The sequence below is a fragment of the Dipteris shenzhenensis genome, chromosome 9, assembly GCF_047967505.1.
Source record: "Dipteris shenzhenensis isolate YYH24624 ecotype China chromosome 9, Dip_SZ_1.0, whole genome shotgun sequence".
Lineage (NCBI taxonomy): Eukaryota > Viridiplantae > Streptophyta > Polypodiopsida > Gleicheniales > Dipteridaceae > Dipteris > Dipteris shenzhenensis.
In genome coordinates, this window is record NC_141604.1 from 15,089,593 (window position 1) to 15,104,916 (window position 15,324).

General features: G+C 40.9%; 1 non-coding gene across 1 annotated transcript; it reads left to right on the forward strand.

The window, feature by feature from the left end:
- Positions 1-14,795: 14,795 nt before the first annotated feature.
- On the forward strand, positions 14,796-14,898 carry LOC147898258 (U6 spliceosomal RNA). The gene has a single exon (XR_015541615.1). It is a non-coding gene; the product is annotated as a U6 spliceosomal RNA (small nuclear RNA).
- The last annotated feature ends 426 nt before the right edge of the window (positions 14,899-15,324 follow it).

A 15,324-nucleotide genomic window follows, 5' to 3' on the forward strand; every position in this document is an offset into this window, starting at 1 on the left:
GTCATGATTTAGTACAATAGTTCTAATTTTTTAAAATTTTAATGGCATGCAAATGTATCTCTTTCCATGAGATGGAACTATCCCTTGATACCCCTTGATCATAGGAAAATGCATAGGTAGGGGGTTTTTTAAATACCCCTTGATGCTATATGGGGTTTTTACATAGTGTCCCCCACTTGTCGGGTTTTCTAGCCAACTGCTCTCTTCCAAGAAGCTACAATGATCATCAACCATCCTCTTGTCTAAGAAGCTTCTCATGATGAATAGCCTCACTTTCAAGAAGCTGCAACGATCATCATTGACCCACTAGCATATGTATGGGCAATTGGCACTAGTTTTTGGAATTTCTTGCGTCAATCTAATTGATTGCTCCTCTACTCCAAGGGAATATACATGCACATTGTAATGCCAAAAATTGATATTTTTATTTGGCAATGGTATTGTTTTCTTCTATGTTTGATAAGAGTTTGAGTATCAAGTGATAGCCTAGCGGCTCTCACTTGTTTCTATTTTCTAAGATATTGTATGGGATTGAGAGGATGAGTGGAATAAATAATTGTAAATACCATGGGTATGAATTATAAATACCTTGGTATAGGGTGAGAGTTATTTGCGCATGGGATATGATGGGGTTTTTAGAAAATAGGAAGAGTGAGTCATGTAAAGAGGTGGGCTCATGTCCAGTTTTTCCAATAGTATAAGAGCAATCACATGCCAAGCGTGTGGAAGGCATGTGGAGGAGTGTGAAGTCAAGAGCAATCGTTCTAGAATTTTTATGTGGAATAAGGAGGATGTGAACATGTGGCAAAGAGAGGGTCCCTATGGGCTCCATGTGGAGAGACTCTTGACTTTCTCAATATTTTAAGAGTCTTGAGCATCTTGTGATGGGACACATGGCAAGAGTAGCCAAAAAGGACATGGATGGTGACATATGCGCTTATGTGATTGTTGGGGAAAGGAATCTACAGGCAGCAATTGTAAATGGGTGAAGGAGGGTGACAAAATCTCTATAAAAGGAGCCCTCCTCTCCCTTTTTCATCAATCTCTTCCACATTAGGCCTCATGTTGCTGTAGCTCTAGTCTCCTCAAGCCTCTTCCATGAGCCTTCTCTCCCTCTTGTAAATATTCTCTTATGTAGACTCTTGAGTCCATCTCTCTCTAATCCATTTTCTCTCTATGAGTAGTCTTGGAGTTTCCGCTCCCTCTTGTACATATGAAACCTCTTTTTCTCCCTTGTATTTGTAGTGTTTTGAGTTGCATTAGAGTGGAGTCTCACTCTATTGGTAATGAAGGTCACTTCAGGTTCTCTCTCTCTTGAGTGTCTCTTCCCTTTCTTTCTTTCAAAGCCTTAAAAGTTCTTTCTATTCGGCCGCTCATTGTGCAATCGTTGATGAAGGTGGAGTCTTGAGGGAGCATCCTGCTCAGGCTAAATTAGCATGGGTGGAGGGCAATTTTCATGATATTTTGACACCTGTTAGTTTTTTGCTCAGAACTTTCTGCTCGATAGTCTGATTTTCATGAAATTTATATCAGCTTTAAGCTCTTTTTAATTGCATGTTCCTATATGATCAAATATTGAATCAAATACGATTACAAAAAGTTATGAGTCTTTGTGTCTGACAGTCTGTTTTCATGACAGTTTTTACCCCCGTCTAGTAAATTGTCCATAACTTTTTGGCCGCTTCTCTATTTCTTACGAACATATATCAACACGAAGCTCTCTTTAAAACGCATTTCTCTATTGCTTAGATCTTGAATCAGATATTGCTGCAAAATGTTATGAGTCTCTGTGTCTAACAGTCTGTTTTCATGATGGTTTTTACTCCCTTCCATTAAACTATCCATATCTCTTCAACCGTCTATCTGTTTTCAATGAAACTTATATCAGTGAGAAGTTCATCTTAAGGTGCTTCTCTTTGTGTGTTTGAATCTCTGATATCATGTCTCTACTAAAAGTTATAGGCCTCTATATCTAATGACAGTTTGTAGAGTGTTTTGAGCTAAGTGTAAAGGTGTCTATGAAGGAGGTGCAATGTTTCCTCGGAATCTACCCATTCGACCCAATCAGCCCCTTCAAACTCCTCGATATATATCAGTTCATGTCATGTTGAGCCACAAGATCTTCTTTCAACAACATATCACTCTTCTCTTTGGCACAGATCGACTCAGTGAGATGATGGTCTCTGCTGATCCTTTCCTTCTCCCTATGCTTGATTACAACATCACTTGGGATGTTACCATCTTCATTCTCATATGAGGGAGGAAAGTATGGTGTGGTATCTTGGCATAAAAGCTTCTTTTTAATGTCCCATTCTCAATGATAAATATCTTTGTTAGTCAGTTTGAAAGTAGCAGGAAGTGAAGAGGTGTGTGAAGTTTATTACCCCCAACTTCATGTCACATCTTTTGGTGAAGACACTAGGTACGTTTGGTATTGGATTCATCCCACATTACTAAATGGTCTCGGGTGTACTTGATGGCATGTTATGCCTAATATAGGCATGTGTTTCTAATAAGATAAAGAAGATGCTTGGAAGAACTCTGTTAGAAGAGATTGCAGCTTATTTAAGAGAACTTGAAGATTATGACGGTGATGCTCAAGCTATTCGCACAGTCACCATGATCATATCCTTTATGTTTGCACTCTTGAATATGTTAGTGAATCGACAATGCCGTCAGTAGGCACAATGATAGATTGGGGATTGTTTCATGCACTAGTAGCTTGGTGTGAAGAAGAGTTGAGTCTTTGGGTATTTTTTGACTATAACAGTGGAGTGGTGATTCTCAATGCTTTCAACTTCTTTTTCTATGCAAATGATGAAGAGTACAATATCTTGAAGCTGTTATGTGCTCTTCCAATTGTGAGAAAGGTGATTCAGAAATGCATGTACACACAATGTTTTCATGGCGCTGGTTGGTCACTTATTTTTGAAGATTTTGTTGAGGATCACATTGTGGAGGGTTTTCAACAAGTGCTTATGCATAATAAGTTGGTCTTGGTATACTTAGGCTATGTGGGATCTTGTTAGGGATATTATTTGGATCTTGGTGTTTCCTTTTTGTGTTTCATCATGGTGAAGATTCCAATGTTTTGAGGGACCCAAGGGGAAGACTTGGAGTCTTATCTTTGGGATTTTGTTCGAGGATGCTAGCTTTCTGGATGGTCCATGAAGGATCGGGCTGAGATTTTTCCTATTTTCTTGAAGGTGTAGCTTGGAGTTGGCATGAGGCCTTGCGAGACTCTACCAAGAAGGACTGGGACCAAGTGGTGGCAACAATGAAGCAGAGATTTGGGGCAGTGGAGTCACCAAATGCTTTGATGTTGCAGTTGGACTGGTTCTATCAAGGAGAGGGTGAGATGTCTCTGCATTGGCAATCCGATATGAAACTTTATGAACAAAGAATGAAAGGGCAGCTTTACGAGCTGTGGCATCTGCATCATCGGTCCCTCAAAGTCTCTTAAGGATGGTCTAGTAAATCGTCCATAACTTTTTGGCCGCTTCTCTATTTCTTACAAAACATATATCAATGTGAAGCTCTCTTTAAGGATGTGCTTAGAACTTGAATCAGATATTGTTGCAAAATGTTATGAGTCTCTATGTCTAACAGTCTGTTTTCATGATGGTTTTTACTCCCTTCTAGTAAACTGTCCATATCTCTTCAATCGTCTATCTGTTTTCAATGAAACTTATATCAGTGAGAAGTCCATCTCAAGGCACTTCTCTTTGTGTGTTTGAATCTCTGATATCATGTCTCTACTAAAAGTTATAGGCCTCTGTATCTAATGACAGTTTGTAGAGTGTTTTGAGCTAAGTGTAAAGGTGTCTATGAAGGAGGTGCAATGTTTCCTCGGAATCTACCCATCCAACCCAATCAGCCCCTTCAAAATCCTCGATATATATCAGTTCATGTCATGTTGAGCAACAAGATCTTCTTTCAACAACATATTGCTCTTCTCTTTGGCGCAGACCGACTCGATGAGATTATGGTCTTTGCTGATCCTTTCCTTCTCCCTATGCTTGATTACATCACTTGGGATGTTACCATCTTCATTCTCATCTAAGGGACGAAAGTATGGTGTGGTATCTTGGCATAAAAGCTTCTTTTTAATGTCCCATTCTCAATGATAAATACCTTTGTCAATCAGTTTGAAAGTAGCAAGAAGTGAAGAGGTGCGTGAAGTTTATTACCCCCAACTTCATGTCACATCTTTTGGTGAAGACACCAAGTACGTTTGGTATTGGATTCATCCCACCTTACTAAATGGTCTCGGGTGTACTTGATGGCATGTTATGCCTAGTATAGGCATGTGTTTCTAATGAGATAAAGAAGATCCTGGAAGAACTCCGTTAGAAGAGATTGCAGCCCGTTTAAGAGAACTTGAAGATTGTGACGGTGATGCTCAAGCTATTCGCACAGTCACCATGATCATATCCGTTATGTTTGCACTCTTGAATATGTTGGTGAATTGACAATGCTGTCAGTAGGCACAATGATAGATTGGGGATTGTTTCATGCACTAACAGCTTGGTGTGAAGAAGAGTTGAGTCTTTGGGTAGTTTTTGACTATAACAGTGGAGTGGTGATTCTCAATGCTTTCAACTTCTTTTTCTATGCAAATGATGAAGAGTACAATATCTTGAAGCTGTTATGTGCTCTTCCAATTGTGAGAAAGGTGATTCAGAAATGCATGTACACACAATGTTTTCATGGTGCTGGTTGGTCACTTATTTTTGAAGATTTTGTTGAGGATCACATTGTGGAGGGTTTTCAACAAGTGGTTATGCATAATAAGTTGGTCTTGGTATACTTAGGCTCTGTGGGATCTTGTTAGGGATATTATTTGGATCTTGGTGTTTCCTTTTTGTGTTTCATCATGGTGAAGATTCCAATGTTTCGAGGGACCCAAGCGGAAGACTTGGAGTCTTATCTTTGGGATTTTGTTCGAGGATGCCGGCTTTCTGGATGGTCCATGAAGGACCGGGCAGAGATTTCACCTGATTTTCTTGAAGGTGTAGCCTGGAGTTGGCATGAGGCCTTGCGAGACTCTACCAAGAAGGACTGGGACCAAGTGGTGGCAACAATGAAGCAGAGATTTGGGGCAGTGGAGTCACCAAATGCTATGATGTTGCAGTTGGACTGGTTCTATCAAGGAGAGGGTGAGATGGTCTCTGCATTGGCAATCCGATATGAAACTTTATGGACAAAGTATGAAAGGGCAGCTTTACGAGCTGTGGCATCTGCATCATCGGCCCCTCAAAGTTTCTCAAGGATGGAGCACTTAAAGATGAGCAAATTTGTTATGGCTTTGGAGCCTCGTCTTTGCTCAAAAGTAATGAGTAAAGATCCAACAACATGCATGGAGGCACTTCGCATTGCGACCAAGAAAGAAGCTTCTCTAAAGATCAAATTCTCTTTTGTGTCTTCAACAGCTTCAACTTCTAAGGTGGAGGTAATGGGCACTCCTCAGGTACCAAAGTCCTCTGAGTTAGATAATAATATCTCCCAATTGATGGCAGAGTTTGCTGATTTGAAATTGCATTTAGTTAATGCACGGCAACCTAGAGCACCAAAGAGTGAAGATACGCCTCGAGATAGGAGTGGGGTCACTTGCTATGAATGTAATGAAAAAGGTCACTATCACCCCGAGTGTCCTAGATTGAGAAAGAAAGAAGAAAAACAAGTATCCTTGTTAGAAGCTTCTTCAGGGGATGCGGAAAGAGAGGTAATGATGGCTAAACGGGGGCGTGGTAAAGCAAAAGAAGAAGAAGGAAGCAAGGAAGAAGTAGATGAGAAACATCAGGAAGAGGAACACCATAGTAAGAAAAAGAAGGCATCTAGAAGGAGAATTAGCCAGTCAGACTTTCCTTTAGGACAAGGAATTGGAAGCTATGACTTGTTGTCTGACCTTAAAGAAAAGGAAGCTCATATCACCTTTGGTCAATTACTTGCTTTGTCTCCAAAACTACGAAAGGAATGGGGAAAGCTAGCAAGCACAATAGTGTCAAAGAAGAAGAAGAAGAAAAGTGCCATTCCTATTGTTCAAAAGGTAGATATAGATGTTGGTGATGATGTACCTGTGGTTGATGTGATCATTGATGGTCAAGTGATTTCTAATGTGTACATTGATGGAGGTGCATCAATTAATGTCATGAGTGAGAAGACCATGATAGATGCTGATTTAAAATACTCTAGTACTACCTCTCCTTATCGCATCAAATTGGCTAACAACACTAACGTTAAGACGTTGGGAGTTGTGAAGAATCTAGAAGTGGATGTATGTGGAATTTCTGTGCCGACTACTTTTCAGGTGATCCCTACCAAACCAGATGCACGTGCCTATCCATTGATTTTGGGAAGGCCTTGGCTATGCAAGGTGAATGCTATTCAAAAGTGGGATACTGGAGAATAGATTTTGCACGGAAATGATAAGAAGGTGCACTACAACATCAGAAGCCGCCAAAAGAAAGTTGTCAAGGAGGAGTCTTCAACATCAGAGAGTTCAAGCTCTGACTTAACCAATGAAGAAGAAGAGACAAGGTGTAGCTCCGAGGAGTCCAACTCAGAGGGTGAGGTGGAAGGAGTGGCCTTTGCTCTTTGTCTTAGTGCTAATCAGGATGTAAGGAAGGAACAAGGTGGTGGTACAAGAAGATCCTGTAGAGAAACTTCATGTGGAGGATGTGGAGCACACTAAACGACGCCAATGCAATGAAGAGCTTCTTGGTGATTCTCTATCAGGTAGTGAGAAGCTCTAGTACTTGGATTCCTCATGCCATCTCCATGCATCAAATTTCATAGGCCATATATTTTGTAAGGGTGTTTTATTTTTCAAAATGACACACATGCATTAGGACATGTCAAAACTCATGCCATACATTTATATTTTAAATCTATTTAAAGCTATTGACATTGCAACAAATTATCTATTGGTCACAAAATTTCTACAAGAAAATACAAGCTAAGAAGAGCAATACAATTATAGATCATGAAACTAGTTAACATGCACTATATTTCAAATGCATAACCATCATTTTGGCATGGAATTCGACATTTGAGTCCAAATACCTCAACTTTATAAGGAAAATTTGCAAGTACATAAGAGTCCTCATGCTACGCTAGTTCATAGATCATAAATTTATTATGCCATTTTTTCCCTAAATGAAAATGTTTGTATAAAGACAAAATTTCCAAAAATATGTTGTATCATTTTCAGAATTCAAGGCATCAAAGGAGAAAACCTATTTAAGAACAACATGAAATTGGCACAAGTTAGCATGGACTAGATTTCAAGTCCATATGCACTCGTTTGGGCATGCCAAAAAAGTTAGTTTTGAGAGGGTCACATGTTTGATCCAATAATGTGGTCACACCCAAATATAAGGCAATGCAAGACAGTCCAAGTTAATGTAATTGTTGCATGTTAGCATACACTATATTTATTTTTTGGTATTCCATTGACATCTCAAAGTTTAGATGCCTTGAAATCACAATGGTATGCCAAGGGCAACATGCCTTAAATGCATAAGGGCATTTATTCCATAAATATATCAAGGAAATTTCATTAGATGTGTAGGTCTACATGCCTTGAATTTAATTTTGCATGCTTTAAATTTGAATTCTGCATGCCATTGAACATGTGAGTTCATGTGCATAAATTTAATCTTAGTAGTATATCTCACTCCACATATGAGTCCTGAATGCCATTGTTTTTAAAAGGCCACACCATATGTTCTATAAGGGTATTTGGTTTTACAATGTCCCTACACTCCCCCCCCCTTCCCCTAGAGAAAAAACCATGCTTGAAAAAAGCAAGCATACAAATCAGTTAACTAAGCATCACTGATCCTAGCAGAAATACTAGAAAAAGAAACTACTCGCCAGCCAGCCTAGCTAACATGTTTTTTATATACATATGTCGAATACAAATAATATCTAATATACGATTCAAGTCTTCTCTATCATCCTCACATGTAAATGCAATTAAGTGAAGAACCATACCATACATGTAAAAGCAAGATAATGAATTTTGGGATGTGGGATTTTATTTTGATGCTCTCTTCTTCAAGCCTTACGTGATACATTAAAAATGGTTTAAATTTCTCTAAAATGTTGCTAGATATCTCTTGATAGTAGATTTTGATTTTAAAGTTTGGGAATAAGTTTCCAATTTTAAGAAATTTTCACTTGTTATACATTCTATTGAGGTTGTGTTTTTTATTTAATAGGAAGATGAGAGGTGGAAATAAGAGTTCTTTTAAGTTAAGAGAAAGAGTTCCTACATAGTCTCCCCCGGAGTGGGGGGGAGGGACAAAAAAAAATGATGCTTCAGTGGATAGCTGCTTGAGGCCCTTTCTAGTCAGGATATGGTTGCTAGAATGTGAAGCTAGATAATCTTATTGTGGTAGGTAAACATTCTCCTGGGAGTAATGTTGAGGAGGACAAAACCTCGGTCTTGATTTGATAGACATTGATTGACATTGACATCTAGTCAATTCATGGAGATGGCAACATGTCTAAGTGAAAAATTTTGAGCTCAAACAAGTGTCCTTTGATTTCTTTATGTAGCTTGGTTAGAGGTCTTAAGAGTGATGTTGCTTCACTAAAAAGTACTTTTCAATATGAGAACGTACTAGAGAAAAGTGCATTTATTGTTTCCCTTTGCAATGTGATGGAGAGGAAACAATTGTGTCTGATACAATTAGAGATTCATGGCTCCTTTGTGGAAGGATATCAAGGATGAGTAGGGGCCCCTTAATCTTTATGTCTGGCCCTTGCTGAGATTGTTATTTCCCCGTGCTCTTAGTCCCAAGTGAAGGCATCCCGCGGCACTATGGCGAAGGGAGTGAAAGGTCCACCCTGCCAAATTCTGTTCGGGAGGGATGGAAGGAGAATGGGAATTGGGGTGATGCTCCGGAAGATGGGAATTATCCGTGCAACGATGCTTCGAAGCATGGTCCCCATGCTATGGTTCATTGAGTGAGACGGAGATGAACTTCATGTTAAGGAAACTATTCTATGTGTGGGGAGGCAATCGTAGAGATCAATGGCATGGCTTTCATCACTGGATGAGGCATATAGGGAGACAAATTTGGTCATGTCTACCTTGATTGATTCAAGGAGGATAAACAAGTTTGCAATCTTGTCTAGACGTCCAAGAGTGAGCTTGTATGAGACAATCTCAATCCCTCATTGCAATTACATCTATAGCAAGGCTATTGAACTAAGCAACTAATTTTGGGCTAATTTTGTGTTGTGTCATTGTACAATCTTCCTTGCAGACTTAATAAACATGCTCTCATCAAGCCAAGCTTGAGTGACACCCTTATCAATCCTAATAACATATGCAATGTGACTTGAAGTGCCTTGGCTTGTAAGGAGTCCACCAAAGTAGAGAAGTGGAGTGAAAAACAAGAGAAGGCAAAAAAGGCATAGTGTCTCTTGTATCAGCTACATCGCACATCTTGTATTGCAGGTAAAATATTACTTACTTTATATTTCAATAAGGTTTGCATTGATACCTTTCTTGATTATGTTCAAAAAAATTGAATACAATTTAAAATGAAAGAGAGAAATGAATAATGTAGCAAGTAATATCCCCTTGGAACTAAGAAAAGAAATAGAAAGGCTCATTGTGTATGCTATTTGCTGGCTTTGGCAAGTAACATGCTCCGTGTCGGAATATGTTTTTGGTTTTTCTAGGAGATGGGTCACATGCCGGTTGATCGGTGGTTTAATCCTAAAATGGATTTCAAATAGGATGGGCAATGTAGCCTTTGTGCAATTTGTGGAGGCTTCATTTTCATACATAGAGACTTTGCTTTTAACACGTATTAGCATCAAGGATTTGCAGGTATTGATTTGTCTTAGTCCTAAGCCTGGTGTTGAGGTCAAGATTATTTTCCCTTTGGTATGACAATCCTGATACAATTGTGAAATTATAGAAACCTAAGATCATAAACCTAGTAATTTAGAATGGAGAAAAAAACTGATGTTCTTATCATTACTAGAGTCAAATAGAGTAATGAAAGACATGTATCATATGCTTGATGTGGAGACTTGATAGAGTGTAGCTATGTTTTGCTCCTTCATTATGAAATCATTCACTGCAGTGGCTGCCTTTTTCTCAAATCTAGAAAAGTTTCCTAGCAAAATTGAAGTCATTCTTGTGTGCGCAACATATATGGCTCAATGCAAGAGAGTTATACCTTGAAAAAGTTTAGATTTTGTTATTGTGGGGTCTTGAAGAACTTGTGTACAGTATCAAGCATGCTTCATCCAGTAGCTATACTTCATGGCTGTACATTGTAGAAATACTTGAAAAGTATCAAATTTGAGGGCAAAAAGGACATGTTCTCCACATTAATGTGAGCCAAGCATGGTAAAGTAGATATCAAAGTGGGAAGAAAAGGACATGCACCCCTCAAAAGTTATCAAAGCTTAACTTCATATCAAATAGGGTGGCCTTTAGGTAAGCATAGTCCTTGTCCTTAATATGTCTATGTCACAATGTTGTTTACTACTTCAAGAAATGCACAGTGTTTTTAGGTTTTCACTTCTTACATGATTGCTATTGTGATGTTGTTTACATTTAAGGTATATCTTTCATTTGGTGAAAGAGAAAAGGATATAGGAGATGCCAAAATACTGCAAGAGCTGGAGAGAAAATTGCAAGTCCCACTGTTGCCATCTACCATGCATTTACTGAAAAAATCAAAGCTTTCTAATTTCCCATGGTACTTCATATCTACACAAGTGATAACAAGAGAGAGGGAAAATTGTATGGAATTTGCCTCCAAGAAATAGATGATTGATGCTAGCACCTAAGAAACTAAATCATCAAATACAAGACAAACAAAGGCATTGACTAGAGAGAAGCTAAAGAAGATTTTGATTATATGGCAATGGTTAATTTAGTTAGTTATCTTAGTTAATTTATATGGCAATGGTTAATTTAATTGGTTCTTCTCGAGCAGCCTTAGCCAAGAGGGTTATATTCCTTAGAGAATGGAGGGGTTTCCCTTTTTCTTAGAGACTACAGTAGGGTTGAGATGGCACTTTCAGCCTCAACCTTGGTTTCTTTTCAGATCATTTTGAGTTTTCTGTTCCCTATTTTAGGAGGGTTTGCTCATGTACAACATGATGTATTTCTACTGTGAGCTTGCTCACGTAGGTATTTTTCATACTTAATAGAAGTCTTTTTCAAGGGGGGAAAATTTAGTTATCTTAGATGGATATGTTAATATTGACATTCTGGTAATTTAATTAGTTATCAAGATTGGTTTTGATTAGTTCTTTACAAGCAAAATGAGGACATGTTACAAGATGATCTAGTTTTTTTAAATGGTGACCATGGACCATGGATGCTAGTAGTTGTGGCATGAGAGATTCGGACATGTCAACTATGGCACTCTGACAGAGATGCAAAAGTCACACATAGTGGATGGACTTCCACCGATTGCAAGCACTAACAAAGTCTAGAGAGCTTGCTTGGAGAACAAGTAACACTGGGAAAGATTCCCATAAAAGGCCACATCAAGAACGAAGGAACCGTTGGAGTCGGTTTATTCTGACATAGGTGGGCCCATGTCAACAAACTCATTCGCAAGTTCAAGCTACTCTCTCTTATTGATTGATGATTTCAGTCGTATGACTTGGGTTTACTGGGAGTATAAATTGGTTCCCCAAGGTACAAAGTGCAATTTTTGGCTACCAAACTCCTTCCTCTATAAGAATCTTGTAACTCTTTGTCTACTAGAGACCAACGGTTGTAGGTCAACGATAAGTTTTAAAAGTTCCAAATGCACACCACATAATGGACACGAGGACTCTAGCATTCTTGTCCAGGAAATCTCAAGCTTTCAAGAAGTTTAAAGAATGGAAGACCAAGGTAAAAAAGGAGACAAGGAAGGATGCCAAACAGTATCAGAGGATGGTGGGCAGCTTGCTCTACCTTAGCAACACCAGGCCAAATATCTCCTATGCTATAGGGCTGCTCTATCAGTTCTCTGCCCAACCCAGGGAGAATCATTGGAGGTCAGGTTTAGGGGTATCACGATACTTGAAGGGTACATCCACCTATGGCATCACATATACCACAAGGGTGGAGTTGGGCGGATTCTGTGATTTTGATTGGGCAGGTGACGCAGATACCAGGCGATCAACCACGGGCTACGGTTTTTGTACTTGCATCAGGGGCCATCTCAGGGCTAAGCAAGAAACAACCCTCAGTTGCCCTTTCATCTACAAGAGTGGAGTACAGAGCTAGGTGCACGGCAGCATGCGAGACATTGTGGCTCAGATAGCTTCTGGAGGATATGGACGTGCTTCAGGAGGAGACGACGACTGTCATGTGCAACAACCAGAGTACATTGCCATCACAAAGAACCCCGTGTTCAATGCATGGACAAAGCACATTGAGGTCTATTACCACTCTGTTTGAGAGCTCATTATCGAGGGCATCATCAAGCTTATGTACTGCCCTACCACCGACAACCTATCAGATGTATCAGATGGTCTATATGAGGGCCTTCTTGGCATGTCTCTTGGTCCTGGTGCGGACTGAAGCCTGCTCTTTGCTGCTGTCGCATCCCTAGTGCTCGACCCTGCTCCCCATGGCTGAATCTGGCCCATGCCAGCTGCTTGTCGCTGGGTTGAAGCATGCCAGCTACTTGTAAGCAACGATACAATACCAATGTAGCAGGCACTAGCCACACTACTAACTCACCTGAAGCATGCTCATGTCATAAGCACTACTTTCAGTAGTGGAAGGCTTGCTTACATGTTGAGTTAACCGAAAGCTAGAAAGAGAGGAGCCCCCATGGGCTGCAAGTGCTTGCTACTGGGTTTGGGGCTTTTCGCTGCGGATGCTGTATACTCGATCTGCTGTCCGCTAGACAGTCGGCGGTCCCTTGTAGACCTACCTAGCAAGGCGAGATAGCCCTGATAGAGGCTGATCCACCCCCTTGACATGCTGCCTAAACTGGACAAGACGGGCCCAAATTCAGTGCTACTTGTCTGCTATCGCACTGCTTAGGGAGCAAGCTTGCTGCCTGCTTGTGTGGCAGCCACGGCTATAGATCCCTTTGGATGCTCCAAAACATCTCTATTAATTGGCTGACGCTGGGGCACATGGGATCCCAAACAAGGGCCTATACATGGGGCTTATAAACCCAACCTTTGCATGGGCCAAAGAGGGCGGTCTGTTGTCAAAACCACAGATCAGTCGGCATTTTGACAGAGCATAGGGTCTGTCAGTCAGCTGTTTTACAGACTGGCCAGTGTGTGATGATTCTGGGCGGACAGACGGAGTCCCTCTCATCTATACAGACCCCAATGATTCATGTGAGCACCATTGACCCTCCAGGAGCTAAGCTCAGTTTGAGGCAGCGATAGGAGCAGTGAACCAAATCACCGCTGAGCATCCAAGGGCAGCAGTTGGCTGCAGTATTAGGAAGTCTGACGGAGCATCAACAAGTTGAAAGGTTTTGACCTGTACCTTGAGAAATATCTGGCTGCACCACTGATGAATCTGAAGGGCATTACCACGAACTCATACTGGCCCTTCTCGTTATAATAGCCAGAGACAGCTGGACTCTTATCTTCAATGATGGAGATGGAGGGAGGTAGGCCTACCTTGGTCTCTTTGCGATTCCGAATCTGATGGCATCGACTCTTCAAGTCATTTGTTAAACCATCTTAGCTCCATTGAGCCATCCCAGAAATATAGTCCATCTTAGGCATCGAAAACTGACAATTGAGAGCGTGGTAGCCCTAGCACATCATGGCCTACTTTTTGTAGAGAAGGTGTGTATGGAGAATGGCTGGGCAATATGACCCTGCTGTAAGCAAGAGCAAGTCCTCTAACTGGATTTCCAACTCTTCCTCCGTGGCCTTTTGAGCCAATAAGCATATGCTTGCTGGGTAGCAAAGATCCCAAGAGAAGCTCAATTCGAGGGTTCTCTAGCGGTGATGGCCATAGGAACCAAAAGCCATGTCCATTGAACTTCAAAGTGGTGCCACCAGCGAGCATGTAGAACAATGTCCGTTGCTGCCTGTATGGGAGAGTCCGGCTATCTACCCAATTGGAGACCCCTTCAAAGTAGCTTCCGTCGCCTTCTTGTTGCTCTTGACAGAATCCTGCATTCCGGGTCAGGTCAGGTCCACCTTTTCTTTAGTGGAGTGTGAGCTGAGCTCTCTTGGCTGCACTGACAGAGATAAACTCTTGCATCAGCGAAGGTGAGGAGTTTCTGACCACGAACTTGTCCATGGAACATTGTATTACTGCATTGAACGGGCTGTTTACAATGGTGGAGAGGGGGCGGATCTGGTGTGGTACAGAGGGGCTGAAGTGAGGTGGCTTTGGGCTGCTGAAAGTCTAGTCTGATGCTTTGAATGGAAAAGGTGGCTTGCTTGGTGCGGACTCCTTGCTGGTGTCGCATCCCTGGTGCAAAAGCAGGAGATAAAAAGGGGAAAACGACGCATGTTGGGTGATTAATCTCCGTGTTTGGATGCGGAATATGCCAAAAGAAAATACGGAATTGAGCGTTCCATGCTATCTGTGCAAGAATCAATAGCGCAAGGTTGAAAGAGAAGTCGAAGAAGATGCAGCTGTCTGTGTGCTGACCCGTTTGTTGCATGCTTGTGGTCCGACGTTTCTGATGAACGCAAAAAAAAAAGACATGAAGAACTTGGCTGGTGCCGCCACGTGTACGAAGGAGCAAGCCCCTTTATCCCACATAGACTTGAGTCAGCGTGCAAACACGGTTTATAAGACCAGGAGACCCCGCCTCGCTCATGTCTCTTCGGAGACATCTGATAAAATTGGAACGATACAGAGAAGATTAGCATGGCCCCTGCGCAAGGATGACACGCACAAATCGAGAAATGGTCCAAATTTTTTTGATGTTTGACCGCCCTCCTCTCCGAGTTTTGGTGTGAACCTTAGTTTCTATTACGATAAAAGTAGTTGATTTTAGATAGATCTCTAACACATTATAGCAGTCCCTTCTAAGAAGCAGCGAGATTACTTCCGTTTTAGAGAAAATTTGCCGAACATGTCGGCTTATTATTTACAAAAAGAGCAAAATTACAACAAAGAAGGGCAGACTGCCCATGACAACACCATATATAGTTATAAAACTAGCCTAGAGCCATACTTAGATCCTTCACACACATTCCCACTTTGCTCATATTCAGTAGTAATACTGCATCCTATCTATATCCTACCCCCACCCCTACGTTAAGAACCAATTCACTCCTAACATTCCACATTGACAAAAAAAACTAGACTTGCATCCCCCTTAACCCCGACCTACCTTCCCATCT